Below are 20,300 nucleotides of genomic sequence, written 5' to 3'. Positions count from 1 at the left end.
CTTCATCCCGGGCCAGTAAAAGTGGGTGGCAAGCCTTTGTCGGGTCTTGTCCTGCCCGAGATGTCCTGCAAGAGGCACGTCGTGAGCCAGACCCAGTAGGAAGTCTCTGAACCCTGCGGGTACCACCAGGGTACATGATCCACTGGGCTCAGCAAACCTAGGCTCACTGTACAACAAGTCATTCTCCCAGTAGAGCAAGAAGTTCTTTGGATCAGCACCTGCTGCCTGGTCTGCAGCCTGGTGCCGCAGACCTTCAAGAGTAGGGCATGTCTTCTGCGCTCGGCAGAACTCCTCTCTGGAGGGACCACCCTCTTGCTGCCAATGGGTCAGCTCAGGTATGTCTCCCAGCTCAGCTACCTGTTCCCCTGTAGGCTCCAGGGCATCCCCCTCAGGGTCTGCTCCTTCCTGGACCGTGGGAACAGCGGGGGTGGACGCACCACGCCCCTTGCCCTTCCTCTTTCTGGCAGGGACCTGGGCCACTGTTTCAGGCTCCAGGTCTGCTTCACAACCCTGTCTGGCTGCCATGGACTGAGTGGTCACACAGACCCACTCAGGCAAACCCAACATCTCCAAATGAGCCTGGCGTTCCACCTCCTTCCATGTGGAACTCTCCAGGTCATTACCTAGCAGACAGTCTACTGGCATGGATTGACTCACAACGACTCTGAGAGGCCCTGAGACCCCCCCCCCCCACTCAAAGGGAACATGTGCTACCTTGCAAAGGCGCACAGAGTTGTCAGCTGACACTACAGGGTGAAGTACATCAGGAATGATCAGCTCCTAAGGGACCCACTGACACCTGACTGAAGTCACACTGGCTCCAGTGTCCCTGAGAGCCTCCACCCTCTTCCCATTGATGGTCACCCACTGCCTGTACTTCTTAGTGTTATCAGGGACAGGGGTTTCCCAGACCATCTCTGTGTCTCCCAAAGAGACAAGGGACATAACTGCTAATCCCTCCAAATCACTAGAAATTAAATCCCCACCAAAAGCTACACTAGCTATACCCGGTGTTGGAGCACCAGAGGGTGCCTGGGATTTCTTTGGACACACAGGAGATTTGTGACCCAATTCCTGACAGTGATAACACGTAATGGGACCCCTGTTATCCGACCTGCCCTTAGGGGGCTAGGTTGGTTTGGGTTTTGACTTGGGGGGCTGGGACTGGTTACCCTGAGAACTGTTTTGGGGCCCTAGTGAGAACTCCTTTTGGTTACCCTTGTCCCCCCACTCTTCTGCTGGGGACCCTGCCCACCTTTGGCTGTGGTACCCACAAAACCCAATGGACCCTGGTACTGACCCAGCGGTCCGCCTCCTGTGCAAGCTCAAGGGGATCAGTAAGCTTGCGGTCTAAAAGATGCTGGCGCAGCTCTGCAACACATATACTACTCAAGTGCTCCCAAATTATCAAATTCAACAACCCCTTATAATCATTCACCTTGCTGCCCTTTATCCAACCTTCCAGTGCACGTGAGAACAGATTCACACATTCCACCCAAGTCTGGGACCCCTCCCTCCTGGAGTTCCTGAACTGTACCCTGTACTGTTCTGGGGTTAACCCAAACCTGAGGCATAAGGCCTCCTTCATATGGGGATAGGTCAGGTTACCGGCTGCTTCCAAGGGCTCTAGAGCACTCCTCCCTGAGGCCTCAAAATGCTTCCACAGACCTGCACCCTAATCTTCTTCAGGGACTCTATGCATCTTACAAGAAATCTCATAGGCAGAAAACCACCCATAGATATCATCACTCACTCTGTAACTCTGAACCACATCCTTGGGGATATATACCTTACCCCCTTTCACTAGCTGTTTGCTGCCACCATTTGAGCCGGTCTCCACCTCTCTGGCTTTGATCTCCAGCTCCTTCATGCTCAACTCATGAGCCAAAAGCAAATTTTCTTTCCTCAAAGGCAAGGGCATTCTTCTTCTCCTCCTTTGCCATTTCCATGTTCATTTTCAGTTTCATTACTTCCAGCTCATGCTCTCTGATTCTTTGATTCTCTTGTAACTCCTCTGCTGGGGAGAGACCCCTGCTGGAATGGTGGCTCCCCGTTCCGCTGGTGGGGTTGCCCACTGGCAAATCGTTTGCCCCAAACCCATTCCCTTCATTATCATCATCTGCTCCCTCAGCCTCTTTAGCCTCCCACCAGGTTTTCAGAGCCTTCTGCAACTCCTCCTTTCTGAAGTTGCTTTTTATGGGACAACCAAAATCCTTGCAGAACCGCTTGAGCACCTCCATCTTGTATGAATACAAATCCTCAATGGTGAACTCTAGCTCTCTTTCTACACTGGCTGCTTTCTCACTTGGAGCCATGATAATTCAAGAGTTACCTCAAAAATAGAACCAAAAATCAACAATCAGCAGTATGTGGCTGTGTAATGGTCTGCTCTCCTAGTGATGTACACCAATTACTGTGCGTCAAGTACAAATACAAGTTCAATCCTCACCGCTGACCACCAATGTTAGATCTGGGGGTCTCTAGTTGGCAGGGTAGGTACCACTGTCCAAGTAGGGACCCTTGCTTCTAGTCAGGGAAAGGGGGATACACTGTTAAGATAACCCCTGCTCACCCTCTAGGTAGCTTGGCATGAGCAGTCTAGGCTATCAAAGGCAATGTGTAAAGTATTTGTACCAACACTCACAGTAACACAGTGAAAACACCACAGATTTACTCCACACCTGTTTTAGAAAAATAAGGTATCTTTACTAAAAACTTCACAAGACCAAATACTAAAGAAAAACCAACATACAATTAAAAAGGTTACTTTAAAGATAGTTCAAGAGTTTGCAGAAAGTACTCCAGGATGTAAAAATCAGTGTCCTGCACAATGCGACTCTCAATGCACAAAATGCGACACTCTCGTGCCCAACAGTACCTGTAGTTGCGTTAAGGTTCCCAAAAGCTATAACAATGAAGATGGCAAAGGCAATGCGATACTCCTGAGACCTTGGGGAGGCTTTGCAGCAGCCCTGCTTCACACAGCAGAGGTGGATGCGCCGGCTCCGATCTGTAGGGGGAGGATGCGATGACTTTGGCTTTCGTTGCATAGGTTTCTTAGGGGGAAGCTTCACGCACAGGTACGATGCGACGATCTTCGGTGCGGTGCGATGCGTGGTTCAGGGCTGACTTCTAGCGCCGCAACCCTCGATGTGTCACGGGACGGGACTCTGCGTCGACACACGCAGCGACTGGATACTTTCGCGCACCGGCAGTGGTGCGGCCCGCAAACTGGTTCTGCGACGACCCTTGCAGCATCAGGAATCTTCACGCACCGGGACGATGCTCGACGCATTCGGCGATGCGGGGACTCTGGGTACAGCGATGACGCCGCGATGAAATTCTCCTCGCAATCTCGCTCTTGCGACTCGCAAACGGATGATGCGTCCCTCAAATGGATGATGCGATGGGTACCAGTTACTCTTGTTCACGCTTCTGCTTTCCAGCTCCCAAACACAGCAAAACGACCTCCTGAGGCCCCAAGACTAGGCAAGCACTCCATGGCAGGTCAGAGTTCCAGGGGAGCTGGTGGTGAAGTCCTTTTGTTCCTGGGACTTCTTAACAGGGAGCCAGCTCTCCTCAGGCCCTTGGAGATCAGAATCAAAGCACAGCAAAGTCCTTCCCCTCTCCTTGGCAGCAAAGCAAAACAGCAAGCAGGCAGTCTTATCCTCTTCTGTTCCTTCCAGCTTTCTCCTTGGCAGAGGTTCCTTCTTAGTTCCACAGTGATCTAAAGTTTAGGTGTCTGGGGTCCTCTTCTTATACCCCTCCAAGTCTTTGTCTCTCTTTGTTTCAGTGGGGGGATTCCCCTGCTCAAACCGGTTCCTGGGTGTGCTCTGCCCTGGAGCACCTGGTTCCTTTCAGAGTGAGGGGCAGGGTCGTTAGACGCTCAGCAGGAGGTGGAGCCTTCTTCGTGCTGGCAGAAGCAGAGTCCTCAGCCTGGCCAGCAGGGGGTGGAGCCGGCATTGTGCTGGCAGAGGCAGCCCTACTCAAACCCAGGGGCTACTCCTCCCACCCATTTAGAGCAGATCTCCAAATTCACCCTGCTGCTGACTCATCCAGACTCCTGGAGCCACCTAGCCCATCACATGACACCAGTCAGCCAATCTGCACACAGGCACACAGGAAGGTTAAACAGGAGAATAGCTACTTTCTAAAAAGTGCTATTCTCACACAGTGAATTTAAAAACCATCTTGCTAAAAAGATGTATAATTAAATTCTGAACACAAAGATACCAAACTTGGATTTTCTATCTTGCTTTTAGGGGAAGATAGGCATGTAAACAGCCTCCCCCATTCTGTCCTATGGGCAAGGTAGCCTCTCAGCAGTGAAAAACGAAAATGGCTGTAATTCACTACCAGGGCATGTGACACACCTCAGTACATGCCCTACCATTCAGATACACTGCACCCAGCCCAGGGGGGTACCTAGGGCCACCATAGGAATGCCTGACATGAACAGAAAGGGAAGGATAAGGCCTGGTCAGGGGTTCTACAGGCCAGGTCGACATGGCAGTCCTGGACTGCACATAGGCACTGCAATCAGGCCTAAGACATCATTTTAGTGCTACTCCTGTGGGTGGCACAATCAGTGCTGCAGCCCACTAGTAGCATTTGTACTACCAGCCCTGGCACTCTCAGTGCACTTTACTAGGGCCTTGCAGGTAGAACAAATATGCCAAACATGTATAGCCAATTACATCACAAGGAGCACTTGCACCTTGACACTGATCAGCAGTGGCAAAGTGCCCAAAGCATCTATACCAGTAAAAACGACATCCAGCATAGCATCAAAAATACAGGAGGTAGAGGCAAAAAGTCAGGGGTAACCACGCCAAAAGATGCCAGGTCTAACAGGGTTCATCCGTTTTAAAGCTGAAACTTGGTGATCTGATTCAAGAGTTCAAATTTGATGTTTTTTCTTTAACTTTGCTTTTTTGCTCAGGCCCACTTTTTCCTTTCCATGTGCTATAGTGCAGTTTAACTTCCATTGCATTGCCCATAGGTAGTCACCTAGAACTCAGCACTGTTGCCCTATGTCCCGCTTGTCACTCTCTCCACATGTCTCTGCCTTCTCTCCTGTTCCCTATCACCATCCATTTTAATTTTTATCAACCTGTCCCTTTCCATCCCATACATTTCACCTTTGTCTCGTTTCATATTTAACATTGTCTCCTTGTCTCAGCCTGATCTTCCCTGCTCTTTCTAAATTTCCTAATTACAAATGTAGACCAAAAGGACTTACTAAAATGACATAAAAGCAATGACAATCAAGAAGACATTCACAACAAATCACACTCTGGGAAGGAAGAGGGTGTGCCATTGAAAGGGGAGAAGAGGACAGGGTAAATAGAGATCAGTACCATGTGTCAAAACTCTTGCGGTGCAAACTCAATTAAAAAAATCCCCTTTCAAAACTGTGAAGTCTGTTGGATATCAAGAAGCTAATTTCTTTGTCTATCTTCTTTAAGAGAGGAAGCTGGTTGTTCTTCTGGAGATAGGCTAAACACTAAGGTCCTGATTACGAGTTTGGCAGTACAGCACCAGGTCTGCCCTGCTGCCAAACTCATGTCAGGCGGCCCGCCAGATTACAAGTTATTCTCGTGCCTGGCGGGCTTTGTTTTTGATGTTCCCTGATGATGGGTCTGTGAAAATGGGCACCGCAATGGGAATGCCAAAAACAGTTCTTGCACAGCATGGATTGCAAAGTGCATGCCATGCAGGAGCTGCTGTGCATAAACAGAGGGGGGCATGTTGTGCCCCAATGTGTGCATCCACATGCATGCCACTGTGTTCATGGAGTAAGAACCTCTGTGACACCGGCAGAGAGGAATCTCGAAATTTAGTTGACGGGACTGACGCAGTCCCATCAACCATGTAAGGCCTCCTGACTGCCACAGCACCAGCAGGGAATGTCAGTTCTCAGGCAGCTGTGGCAGCTAAGGGGGTCCAACTGCCTAAATAGGAATATGGTGGTCAGGAGACCGATACCACTGTGCCCCCACGAGTCTGGTGGTCCATGGACCGCCAGGTGAGTAATTGGGCCCTGAGAAGACATAAATTCCACATAGAAAAATAGGTTCTTGTGCATACAGAGATAGTGGAGCTCTGCCTCAAACAGACCTTATCATCTTGTAGAATGTAGAGCTTAACTCACAAGTCTTCAGATAGAGCTAAGCTCCAGCACAGATGCAGCCAAGTCCCTGCATTCATAGTCTTAACCCATGTACAGATAGAGCCGAGACAGTGTACCCATAGGTATTTTCATTCATTGAGTTGGAGCTGAGTTCCTGCCAACATAGAAATGTGACCCTGGGCAAACAGAGATTAACTCTTCCAAGTATGCAGCTGAGCTGCATTGCAGGCAGTGGTGAGCCCCTGAGCAGGCATAGATTGAGGTGAGCCTGTTCGCAGCTAGAGTTGAGCTCTTTCAGCATTCTTTCCTATAATGTAAAACTGAGGTTCTGTGGGAACTGAGAATCCAGGAACAGCTAATATTCTGTGGGAGTATCACACATCTCTCATCCAGGTTAATCTTCCTGATAGGGAGTGAGTAGGATAAAGGGAGAATGACAGTGAGGGAGAAGGGATTGAGAGACGCAATTGAAGAGAGCGAGAAAGACAAGAAAGATCGTAGTGAAAATAAATTAAGCATGTGTGAGAATATGGACAGGAAGGTAAAAAAGAAATCACGAGAGTGTGACTGAAATGGAAGAGAACAGAGACAAAGTGTGAAATGGAACACCAGAGTTAGAGGTGTGTGAATAACACCACAACAGGAATGCTAAGGCAAATGTTATGTTATGTTATGTTATTTTATGTTATGTTAAGGTATTTGTGAAGTCCACAGCTCACCCTGGAGAGTATCCTGGTGCTCAGAAAGTAGGGGTTATATCAGCTGTGACTGGGGTTGTCCAGGAGAAGAGCCTTGTTTTCAGTTTCTTTTAGAGCTCAAGTACTGAGGAGGTAGCTCAAATGTATTGTGGCATGTCCTTCCGAGCTTAGGGCAGAAGGTAGGGGAAAGCACAACAGTTGACTCTGGTTCGCTGCATCAGGGGCGTGTGTGCAAGCAGGTCTGTGACTGAGCAGAAGTACCTTGTGGACGAGTTGCATGTGGGTTAGTGAATGGGGTCCAGGGGAGGTCCTTGTATGCTGGGGTGATGTGAACACAGGAGAAAGCCTAAGGGTGAGTCTGGCTGCTGGGTTTTATGTGGTCTGAAGTCTTCTAGCAGTTAGACAGTGATTCTGACAGAGTAATTTGCTATAGTCCAGCCTGCAGTTGATGAGGTTCTGGGTGGCCATTCTGCATGAGCTGACTGGGAGCCATTTAAATATTACATTGAGCATTTAGAGGGTGTGAAAGCAGGATGCAGTGGATACATTGACTAAAGCAATCCTTTCACCATATTTCACCCATTCGATTTGCTCCCTTCATTAGAAGTGTGCCTTTCACTGTGTAACTGGGCAGTACTGTTTGTGGATGGTGCCGATACCAATCTCCAAAGAAATATTTTGGTTATGAGCACACCAGTGGCGTAGGAAGGTCAGGTGGTACCTCAGGTGGAACATTTCTTGTCACCCCCGGCTTGACAAAATTGCAAAAATATGTGTTTAAAACACATATTTTTGCCATTTTGTCACCCCCCTCAGTGATGACACCTGGGGCGGCCCACACCCACTGAACCCCCTTCCTACACCACTAGAGCACACATTTATTTTAGCCAATTAGGCACTAGGTTGGAGTGGTTGTGTTGCACATGTGACAGATTCACTTGGCAGCCATGTAATAGAATTATAAAATATGATCATGTCAATTTTGAAATTGTGTTTCACATGGAACATCAAACGTAAGCCCTGCACGTATTGAAGGAATTTGCTGTATTATATATTCACTTCGGGGCATTGCTGAAGTAGACAAAATCCAAAGTAAGTGGATGGTGAAGTGAAGCATAAAGCTTGTGAGGGCAGGTTAACGCCAAATTTGCAATAAGAGGGATTTCTTGCCGGGGTCTCTATTACTGCATGTGCACTAATCGTTAATGTATGACTTGGTGGCACCACAAAAAAAGGGAAGGACTCCAATCATGGTGTTCTCAAATTATGGTCCCCTTAGTGGACAAAACTACACTGCTAGCTGTACCTTTCATCTACCTGCTAGAGAGCACAAGGCATCTGCTCTGGTGAAGGAACATAAGCACTGCATTGGTTGAGGGTGCGGCATTGTGCACCAGCAGGAGTTGCTGGAGCCCTTTGAGAGACATACAAAAGGGTTATGGGCAAATACTTTCCCATATGCATGGATCTACTCACATGGATCTCTCTGCGGCCTTCGATACGGTCTATCACGAACTTTTGATGCATTGTTTGTCGGTATGCAGGGTGTAGGGCAAAGCCTGGAAGCTACTAAAAGCCTCCCTAACTGACAGAACACAAATTGTGTCCTTGGAAAAATGTTGCTCTAAACCTTTGTCTCTACCATGTGCAGTCCCGCAGGGGTCATACCTTAGCCCCACTTTTTTTAATGTCTATGTATCATCCTTGGCCGCCTTGATTAGATATTTTGGCTTTTATCTCACTTCATATGCAGATGACACGCAAATTGTTGTGTCTCTGCTGCCAGGACAGGAACCAGGAAAGATTAAGAGGTCTCATGACTGTATGAAAGTAGTCAAGATGTGGATGACACAGAATTGCCTTAAGCTTAACTCGGGCAAGATTGAGGTCATCATTTTTGGAAATAATGCCAACTTTTGGACACCCGACTGGTGACCAGAAGAATTGGGCACTCTCCCCAAACCCACTAGGAAAGCTAAGAACCTGGGAGTCATAGTTGATGACAAACTAAACTTTGGCGATCAGATAAATGCTGTTACCTCAGCCACCTTTCATTCTCTTAGAATGATCAAGAAAATAATGCCATTCCTGGCAGAAGACAGCAGTCAAAGTACAGTTGTTACATCTCTTATTTTTTCAAGGTTGGACTATTGCAAGGGCCTCTATCTGAACATTCAAGAACGATATTTAAATAAACTCCAACTTCTGCAAATTGGGGCAGCATGACTGCTTACCAGCACACCAAAATTTGTTTTGGTTTTTAAGGAAATAAAAGACTTCATTAGCTTCCAATCAGAAAACAGTTGTGTTTTAAATCCTTATGCACTGTTTTCAAGGCCCTCCAAGGAATAGGACCAGAATATCTGAAGCAGCGGTTTTAATGGTATTCCTCTAAAAGAACTCTTCGCTTCTCAGGAGCTAAGCTGGTGAAGGTACCCCACATCAAAAAAGCCACGTGGGGAGGGAGAAGTTTTATCACCTGTGCAGCAAAGGCCTGATCTCATGGCACTTAGGAATTGCTTAAAAACATGGCTTTTTAACGTGTAGTATCTCCATAATAATCTGTGCTCAGAGGGTAGTAGCCAGCACCAGGACACCTTCGTGGAGCTTTATAAATATAAATAACATAACAGGTCTTCTGCTGGCTATATCAGTTGACTCTTGCAAAAGTGTCTTATGCTGTCAATGCTCACCATAACAAGAATAAATGTAATTTTTACACGGCTTCAGCTCCTTCACTAACAAGGGTTCTAGCAATACTTCCCATGATGAATTTCTGTTGCAGCATGCACACATTTAAATCTGTGCATCTTTGTTTACCCTTCTTTCAGTTGGAGAAAAAGAAACAGTGACTGAATGCAAGTTTGGCCTGGTGTAAGTGTGTATTTTTATACGAAAATTAATTTACAGCTTACAAAGTGTGGCTGTATAGTTGTAATGTACAATATAGCCTCATTGCTTTCACAGCAGTATGTAGCCAATGTAAATGAGTTTTGCAGGGTCAAAAACTGGAAAAAGATTCATCAACAGTTTGAACACTACCTTAGATGACAGAAAACACCACATTAAAAAAGAAACTCATCCCCACCACAATCTCTGCTCCTCGTTGATGGGTACATTTGAGATTAATGAGAAGTCATTACATCTTCGAGTAAAAATGTATGTATTACATGTTTTGGTGCTTTTATTGCACAAAAAGAAGTGGTATAAAACACACATATTTTTAAGCAACCATGAAATATGAAAAATATTTCGGGGTTACGTGTGAAATACAGATTTTGTCGCCACTGGGCAAAGGTTTTACATTGTCCATAGTACTAGGATCGTGCAGCTTGGAAGACCATGATTATCAAAATTATGCGACAAAAAAATTGAAAATTACGTGGCACTTTGTCTCAGGGTATTATTTCATCCGTTTGTTATAGAAACAACAATTTTGATGAAATTGGCATATTTTGGAAAGCATATGGCAAATTCAGTAAATTCATTATTGTACTGTAAACTCTGCAGCCAAGCAGTCACATTAATCCACTGATATCACCATTGACTATTGTTTTTTTCAAGAATTAATTTTGTGATAGGCAAATAAAACCTCAACATTTTAATTTTAGCCAATGCTCATTGTTAGCTGCACTTTAAATAAAAACAGCTTTTAATAGAAAACATATAATAGATACCTTGTCATTGCCATAGCAGGCTTCTGGTGTCATTTACAAACTACAATGCCAAAGATATCACCAGCACCTTTTAATGATAATGCTGGACCAGATTACACAGTTACGAATTATTCATGCCCTGTTTTTATTTAACTTTAAACCATTGCATAGATGCAAATAGATAAACCTCAACCTTAAACAAGAGACAATCCATTCAGGTGTTACTCATGTAAAAAACATAAATATCAAAATAATTTGCATTCGGTTCACTCACTAGACAGCATGAGGAATGCGGCCTAATGCCTATGTTAACCCCTTCCCCACTCATGACGGAACCACTCCGTCATGAGCCACGGTCGCCGTGTGCTCATGACGGAGTGGTTCCGTCATGCTGCGGCCGTTGGCGGCCGCGCCGCCCACGCGGCGCTAATTCCCCGCCTGTGCGGGCGATTAGCGCAGTGGGCAGAGTCATGACGGAACCACTCCGTCATGAGCACAGCTCAACCGCGGCTCATGACGGAGTGGTTCCGTCATGAGCACCGCACCACCGCGCTGCCCCCAAACCCCCCCCAGCGCTGCGGCGGAATTCCCGCCGCAGCGAAAGGGTTAAAACATCAACAGGACATTAGTGTTTATAAGGAGTGGTGACAAGGAATGTTTGACGGTTTTTTTTATAGATCTAGTACATCAACTAAGGAAGTAGATGTTTAGTGGCTAAACTGTCGATCTGAGGAACTTTATTTTAATTCAGTTTAGTATTGACTGAAAATTGTGCAGTTCAGGGAAATCACTTATTTACAATGTACAAACATTTTTAAGTGTGAGATATAAGTGTAAGTAACAAAAATAAATAGGCCTACACTTGATGAATACAATCTTGCATTATTTTCCATCACCTCCCATAATGGGCAATGCTCTGTTGCTCTCAGGTTAGGTCCATGCTATAGAAATATCAACACGTACATGCTTTTATATTGTGTACATGTACTCAGCTTATTATTCTCTGTGGATACCTCTTTCTTTTGAGCTGTTGATGAGCCCATCTCTTTTTGTGACAGCCAGATAGAAGCTCCCATGATTTTCTTTATCCCGGTTTATTCTTCACACCTCAAGCCCACTTCTCATTTACTGTGAGAGCATTATGGGGCATATCAAGGGCCGACGATAATTATCGCTAAGCGCACTTAGCGCGAGGATAATTATCGCCGGCCAACTCTGAATTTTATCCTGGAGATAGCGTTCTATCAGCAACGCTTATCTCCAAAGCGATAAAATTCAGAGCGCAAGCTACCAACTGTGCGATTATCGCTGGAAATACACATACTTAGCCATGATATCCACCTTCCATAGGATATCATGGCTAAGTCAGTTTCAAAGCAGGTGTAAGGAAAGTAGCAATAGCAGAGGTTATCGCTACTTTTCTTGTCGCTATGCTTCTTAGCGTGAGGCTTGATAATAGGAGAAATGTCTCATTAGAGATGCAAAGCTGGGCTTTAAGGGAAAGGGCGAAGAAGCATGGATTCACTCGTTAACGTGTCCTTGCTAATAGGGCGTTAAAATTAACGCCGCTTTTCGTCCGAAAACGGATGCAAAAGCGGCGATAATTTTTTATCGCCTCGTTGATAATATGCCCCCAAGTTGGGCACATTGGGAGATTCCCCACACACATCTTTTTGTTCCCTGGAAGCATGTGATCATTATGCAGTTCATGCTACTTTTAATCAGAAAATACACTTGTCCAGTAAGCTTGCAGTGCTTTAATTATTGACATGTACCAACCATTTGGCAGACATCCGATGCTCGCAGGTCTGGCGGGCATTCCCTGAACTCCATCAGTGCTCGGTGTCTCAGGGGAATGGACTGGCGAAGACAAAAGATCTGGCTTTAATGTGCTACTGCAGGTAAGAACAGGCCCGGAAGATATGTGTTTCCATGCATTAGCCCATTAAACCTACACCTATTGGCCTTCCAAATATGTATTCTAATACTGTCTCGGCCCCGGGTGTGCGAAATATTAGCAACACCAACACTGTATAGTACTAGCCCCACCCCCCACCAAGTTTGGGTGTAGTTGCGCCCCTGTGTGGTAGCGATATGCAGAGAAGGAGGGCGGTTTTGATTGAGAAATAGAATAGGTTGAGAAATAGAATAGACCGAGATCAAATAGAGAGAAAGTTCACTTACAAAAGGGGGCCTTGGAAGGTGGGGGCTCTGGGAATCTTCCCACTTTGCCTATGCCTCACAGTGCCTCTGCCTTTAGGTTCAAGTCAAGCAGGCAATTAAGTTCAAGGTTCTCTGCACTACACAGAAATCAAAGGAGGGCCTGACCCAGGATAGCTTCAGAGCACATCCCTCGCTACACGACAGCCTGGAGTCTAAGATCGAGCACTGCCAGGTTAAGCTGCCAGGCGAGATTCAAGAGGGAGATATAGGAAAGGGAAGCCATCCGGACGCTGGGAGTATGGCCCTGGAATATCCTGCAATGATAACTTAGAGAACTGCACAACCCGTGCTGGTTCAGGAAGACATTGAGAGAGCCTTGATGAGAGCCCTTAGACTCCTCTCCCCATCAACCAAGGGACCACATCCTGCTTTATCTACCAGAACTCTCTCTTTCGTGTCACACGCGCACAAATGCAAAAAATAGGCTTCGGTCCGATTGACAGGCCTTAACCATGAGGCATAAGATGAGGCATGCTTCCGACCTCAATGGAACGTGCTGCGAAGTTGTCACAGGTAATTCGTTGGAACGCCACAAAACATGCTAACACATGAATAAATAATAAATCGGAAATAGCATTTACTGTTTTGTATAGTGCGGTGCTGAGCAACATTTAAAACATGTTTATCAAAATATCTATCATTTTTTTTAAATTAAAAAGATTAAGTAGAAAGCATCTTGCAGGTATCTCTATTATAATTCTCCCCCTGGTTATACCTCGCACAACAATTTACACGAGATAGTAGTTCTGGTTCTTGGAGCAGATATCTCATGCGAGAAGAAAATGTTTGTTGGTGACACACTTCCTACTCGGACTAGACTCCCCTACGCCAAAAATCACTTGAAAGTTCATGTTATACGAAATAATGAAGATAAACATTTCATAAAATGCCAAATATCTGAATTCCGTGAGATTTCGGCAGTTCAACAATAAAATGTGCAGGACTAACTGTAGCACTCTGGTGTCAAGCACTAAATGAGAACAGATTATTTCTATCATTGCACAACGAAAGACTTTGGGAAAAGACACTTCCTAGGCTGTCCAGAATGTGTCGAATATATTTGAAGTCCACGCATTGCAGATGGGAGGAGGCAAAGCCAGTGTATTTCAATGCACTCAGATCACAGCAGTCTGTAAAGGCGAACACATTGATTTACAGCACTCATTCGTCAGAAACTGAAATCGACTGAGGGGGTTACTGACCTAAGACCTTTACGATGGCCGCTGGGAAGAGGAACAGCTGCATTAATTGGCTAAATACTCTGGAACGCCATAAATTAATGTGCTCATTACTAAAGTGCCTCCTCTAGTCATTGCAAATTCACCCAGTGCTCAGAGCAGAGGTCAGCTTTTGTAGAATTACCCCAGTTTCCTTCAATTCTTTTTATTTTTTTATTTCCGAGCAGCAAAGGTTTGTTGTTTTAAAAATGTATAAATCTAAAACATGATTTTAATTTCATGCCATCTACTCCATTTTTCTTTCACATGAACTGGTGCAATTGCATAGGGATAACTCAAAACATAAAGACATGGCTTTCTTGAAGGTTTACAATATACTTCAAGTGAATGGCTTTCCTTGTGCAGTCATTCTTAAAGTTCATGAAGCTAAAGCAACAATGGTAGAGACTATGACCTGCAAATCTGGCACAATGTGCAAATCACCCACTCACAAAAAAGCAGGTGGAGGCTGTGCAGCACATAGCTTGAAAGGCAAGTGCCTGTTCCATTTCAGCCACCTCTGGGGTCGTTTTTTCAAAAGTGGTATACAGTGCAACAGGACTGTGCACCAGCCGTGGCCTGTGGAGGAAGTTCTGTGGGGCGGAACGGCGGGGCGGGGGAGGGGCAGGGTGGGGGGTTCTAAAAACCGGAATATGGATAATTACAGGTAAGTAAACAATAAAATAAATAAAACGAATTTCGTTGCGCGCCCTGCATCGCAAAATGCGAAGCAGCGTGCTACGAAATTCGTTTTATTTATTTTATTGTTTACTTACCTGTAATTATCCATATTCCGGTTTTTAGAACCCCAAACCCTGCCCCTCCCCCACCCCGCCTTTCCGCCCCACGAAACTCTCTCCACGGGCCGCAGCTGCTGTGCAACCAGGGGCATATCATCAAGCCGAATACCGCCGCTTTAGCGGCCCTTTTCGGCCGAAAAGCGGCGATTTTGTTAACGCTCAATCTCATCAAGGGCACGCTAAAGCCTGTTACCTTGAGTAAGCAGCCCTTCAAATGCCACTTTGCATGTCAGCGATGAATAGCGCTAATGACATGCAAATTAGGCGTTTCCTTACATTTCTCCGAGGAAATTGGCACGGACACAGCAGCGCAATATTATCAAGCCACGAGGAAACCCACGTTAAAATAAAATAAATGGCGCTAACCGCGGTTATCGCGGATTTGCTACGCCTGCTTTGTAACTGACTTAGCCATACTTATTATGGCAGGTGGATTGTGCGACTGAAGTCTTTGGGGCATATCATCTAGGAAACGCAATAAATACTGCATTTCCCGCTTTCCGTGATTCTGTTTCACGCCGCTATCGCAGGATTTAATCGCCGTGGAGATATGCCTTGGTAATAGCACGATATCTCGGTGATTAAATCCAGCAATATGCGGCGTTAAACAGAATCGCCGAAAGCGGGAAATGCAATATTTATCACGTTTCCTAGATGAGATGCCCCCCAGTTTTTTGCACTCCGGTGCACTTTGTATCACGAAAGAGCCAGATACTTGCATGGCTCACTCGGTGATTCAGATCATGCCGGGGCCCAAATGGTATTGGCAGAAGCCCAAGGGGGCATTCCTTCATTTACACGGAGGAGCTGGTGCCCTGTCATTGTGACCCCGAGGACGCCCCTTGAAAGTGGGGGAATGAGGGTCTCATGGACAGCCAGACCTCTGACTGTAGGCTGGTACATTCACTCACTGCACCAAACTGCAGTGGGGTCTCCCCCCCTTTGATACTTTGATAAATAAGCCATGTTGGTGCATCCACAGTGAAAGTTGGACCAGCAGCTGGTCTGCCTCTCACAAATGCACTACCCTCTGGGCAGGCACAAGTTCACAGCTACACTGGCGACAGCACAATCACTGTGATAGAATTAACTCACATTGCCTCCGCCTGGTGATCCAGTCAAAGGTGTATCCTGTCAGTGCATCATATCTAAATATGGGCCAAAATAATTACCCACAAGTATCAGTAGAGAATAGAGATTCATTTTTGCACGTGTACAGGTGTAAATTTCCACATGCATTGTTCACAAAGGAGGCAAACATTTAGTTTGCTTATCTGGCCCTCAATTGGCTTTGGACAAAATGAGTTAAAATGAACCAGTTTCAGAAATGTCACATTTTTGATACGACACAGAAATATAGTGTGGAAAAATATCGTTGACAAAAAGATAGATTTTTTAAGGTAAGAAATGTCTTTTTTTACGTTTCTTTATGTGTTTACATCATATTTAAATTGTATATGCTTTATATTGTTTGTGTAATTGTTGTTAATGTTTTTAAATATAGTTTGCAATTTAAATTTTTAATTTAATTGTAAAATAGTAATTGATAGTGTCTTAGCGGGTTGTGAGGTTTGTAGGGCAACAGGGTGGGAAGTTAATTAAGTATGTTTAATTTATAATGTTTTTAATTAATATTAATTATTTATTTGATTATTACGTATGTCATTAGTGTAAATAATAGTTTAGTAAGTAGTATTTTAGGTGCTTTTGTTTGGGTTTGTCCGGCTATATGGTGGTGAGTTGATACGATAATAGTTGATTAATTATTGATAAGTTAATAATTATTTTTTGATTAATTATGTGAATTGTGTAATTATTATCATTTTTAACTTGTATCTTAGTGTGCGGGTTGTTGTGTTTGTAGGGGTATAGAGTTGCAAGTTAATTGAATAATAATTCATTCGTTAGAAATTATTCATTATTAATTCATTGTTAATTACTTATGTACATTGTATAATTATAATATTTTAATTAAGATATATGTTAAATATACATTGCTAGGCATGTGGGACTATATTTTGAATATTTTATTAAATAAATTATTAAATGATTTTTTATTATAATAATTATTTTTACTCATTAAGAAATATTTTGTTTGTTTTTTAATGTATATATTTAATTTTAAGTTAACAGTTTTATAATTTTATGGAATTAATACTTGTATTAAAAAAAGGTATGTGTTTGAGGTGAAGTAATTTCCATACAGTTGGTCAGACTGGAGTGGGAATAGTAAATTCTACCCCTCCTGAGTGCAACTCTCCCTACTGTTGCACCAACTAAAGTGAAAGTAGTACATTTTACCCCTCCAGAGTCCAATGCTTTCTTTACTGTTGCACCAACTGGAGTGGGAATAGTAACTTTTACCTCTCCTGAGTACAACACTTTCCCTGCTGTTGCACCAGCTGGAGTAGGAATAGTACATGTTACACCTCATGAGTCGAACCCTTTCCCTACTGTGGCACAGACTGGAGTGGGAATAGTTTATTTTGCCTCTCCTGAGTCCAACGCTTTCCCTACTGTTGCACCAACTGGAGTGGGAATAGCAAATTGTATCCCTCTCCTGAGTACAACACTTTCCTTGCTGTTGCACCAACTGGAGAAGGAATAGTAAATTTTAACCCTCATGAGTCCAACGCTGTCCCTACTGTTGCACATACTGGAGTGGGAATAGTAGATTTTAACCCCCCCCTAAGTCAAATGTTTCGCCTCCTGTTGCACACACTGCAGTAGGAGAACAACATTTTACCCCACCTGAGTGTCCAACACTTTCCATACCGTTGCACAGAGTGGAGTGGGAATATTACATTTTACTCCTCCTGAGTGCAACGCTTTCACTACTATTGCACTGACTGAAGCGGGAATAATACATGTTATCCCTTCTGAGTCCAACGTTTTTCCTACTATTGCACAGACTGGAGTCGGAATAGTACATTTTACCCCACCTGAGTCCATCTTTTTCCCTACTGTTGCACTGACTGTAATGGGAATAGTAAACTTGACCCCTCCAGAGTACAAAGCTTTCTTTACTGTTTCACCCACTGGAGTGGTATTAGTAAATGTTACCCCTCCTGAGTCTAACGCTTTCCCTAATGTTGCACAGACTGGAGAAGAAAGATCAAATTTTACCCCACCTGAGTCCAGCGCCTTTCCCACTGTTGCACATAGTGGAGTGGGAATATTAAATTGTATGTATAATCAAAAGCAACTAGCCTGAACCAAGGAAACATCAAAAAGTGTGTTTCTCAAAGGAAAGAAATACTATTTGTTATGAAAGCCCTCACCCACCAACCTAGTTGGTGGCATGCTTCATCATCGGACCCCACCCGGTGGCACCGAGCGTGCCCCGAGTGAGCTACGACGCCTGTTTACAGCGGAGCGTGTATTTTGGTGATTGAGTGTGCAGTGATGGTGTGTGAGTGTAAGTTAAAAACTGTCCTAGGGTCCCACTACCCACAAGGGTTATTTTATTGGTGGGCCCTTGGCAGTGTTAAAGGCAAGGTTGCGGATGTGTGCAGAGTTAACTATGGTCTCCCACATCCATTGTGGTCAACATGTTTTGCCAGGCCTTGGATGTGATCTGGCTTTCTTCAGGACCTTTATGTGTAAAAAGTGATTAAAGTGAGGTCAAATAAAGATGTAAGTGACCCGATATGTGCTGCACTCGCTAAGGTGCAATATGGGTAAGAGGGGAGTTCCCTCTATGGTTTTATACCTGTAGTGAGAAGAAATCACAAAGACAATACGAACAAAGGCACAATTATGAAAATTTGCTTCAATTAATGCACATATGACTTATGTTCTGTACTGTCGTATCCGTGCTGTAGCCGGATTATTATATGGTGGTGAGGTATGGATTGTGACGGGGTAGATGTTTGTCATTGTCAGCTATATGCGCTATTATATCCATAAGTTCATTAACGGAATCACAACGTGCTTCAATTAAGGTGACAATTGTGCAAAGAGAAGGTAAACTCTTACTCTTGTAATTATCAGAGAAAAACCTCATGAGTATTCGGCAGTGGGGTCTGGCTTATAGTCACACTCTGTTTTGCGAAAAGGAAATATACAAGGTAGGGTAGTATCACCTTTATGTTTACGAGAGGTTCCCCTGTGGTCTCGAGGTTTTTGATCCCCACAATCCCCACTTACTTTGTCAAAGCTCAGGACCCGCGTCAATACCTACTGGGTTGCATCGGATCTCCACCCGTGTGAGCCCCCGGTCGGCTCTAACATCAAATACCATCCACGTCTGTTCAGGTGGATGCAATTCTCAGCTAACGTGAGTAGCGTCTGCAGGAGGAAGTTGACATAAAAGACAGATAAAAGCTCTCGCTGTGTGTGTATGCGGGGCGGGTTGTGCCCGTAAGAAAGGGGTTTGTTCGACTTGTGAAAGGAAAGTAAAGCCATCAGCCGAATTTGACCGTGTGGAAATTATTATGTATAGCCTGTAGCGGATTTGCATTTAGCCTGTTGGGGGTGTTTGCAAATATTTAATAAAAAAGGTTAAAAAGGGTACACAGACTACGTGTTGTAATTTATTAAAACAAGTGAACAATAATATCCCCTGGCATAACCTGAACACCTAAATCCACAGTCGTGGCAGAATACCCAGGGCAACACGATAACACTATTATCTCCACAGGCATAGCGCGCCTTATAGTCTGAATACAGAGCAAATACACAGACAGCCTGCCAGTTAATACAGCATCTACTTTGTGATAGATGGTGGTTGCTACAATTACAGGCTCAAACTACACACACTGAGCGCCTCTCTTTCTGTTCTCAGTCTGCAAATACCACAAACTACACTACATAGTTTGTTCACCCATTTTAATAAACCCCCCACCCGGTGGCCCCACCAAGTGCCACCGGGGGGGGGCCCGATGGTGAAGCATGCCACCAACTAGTTTGGTGGGTGAGGGCTTTCATAAGAAATAGTATTTCTTTCCTTTGCGAAAAACACATTTTGATGCTTCCCTTATTCAGGCTAGTTCCTTCTGATTATACATATGTTCTCAGGGTAAGAGAACCAGCTTGTAGGTTCCTCTCTCTCTTTGATACCTAATATTAAAATGTACCTTTGATGAATCCAACACTTTAACTACTGTTGCACAGACTGAAGTGGGAAGAGTATATGTGTTATTCATATTTGTTTTCTTTTTTTAATATTCTTTAAAATACATTATCATTATGTTTTGTGCATTTAAAATTAAACCTTTTCCGTTAGTAATGTAGTAATATATAATATATTTTAACTAAAATATATTCTCTTATATTGCTTACTTATTATGTCTAATTAAATAGGCATGTTTTAAAAAAAAAATCAAAAACATTTATTATGGTTTTTAATTTATTGTGTGTGTGTGTGTGCATGTGCGTGTATATATATATATATATATATATATATACTTCTTATATTATTACATTTAAAACAACATTTGTAAATTATAATTGCGTCTTTTTTTTAATAATAGTTTTACATTTTATATGTGTAAATAAACATAGACACATACAGATATATGTGTGTGTTTGTTTAAATAAGTATAACGTTATCTATATTTTATATTGTTTAA

Source organism: Triturus cristatus, chromosome 3_2, assembly GCF_964204655.1.
Source record: "Triturus cristatus chromosome 3_2, aTriCri1.1, whole genome shotgun sequence".
NCBI classification, from domain to species: Eukaryota; Metazoa; Chordata; class Amphibia; order Caudata; family Salamandridae; genus Triturus; species Triturus cristatus.
The sequence above is the reverse complement of the archived record's forward strand: the minus strand, read 5'-3'. Positions refer to the sequence as shown.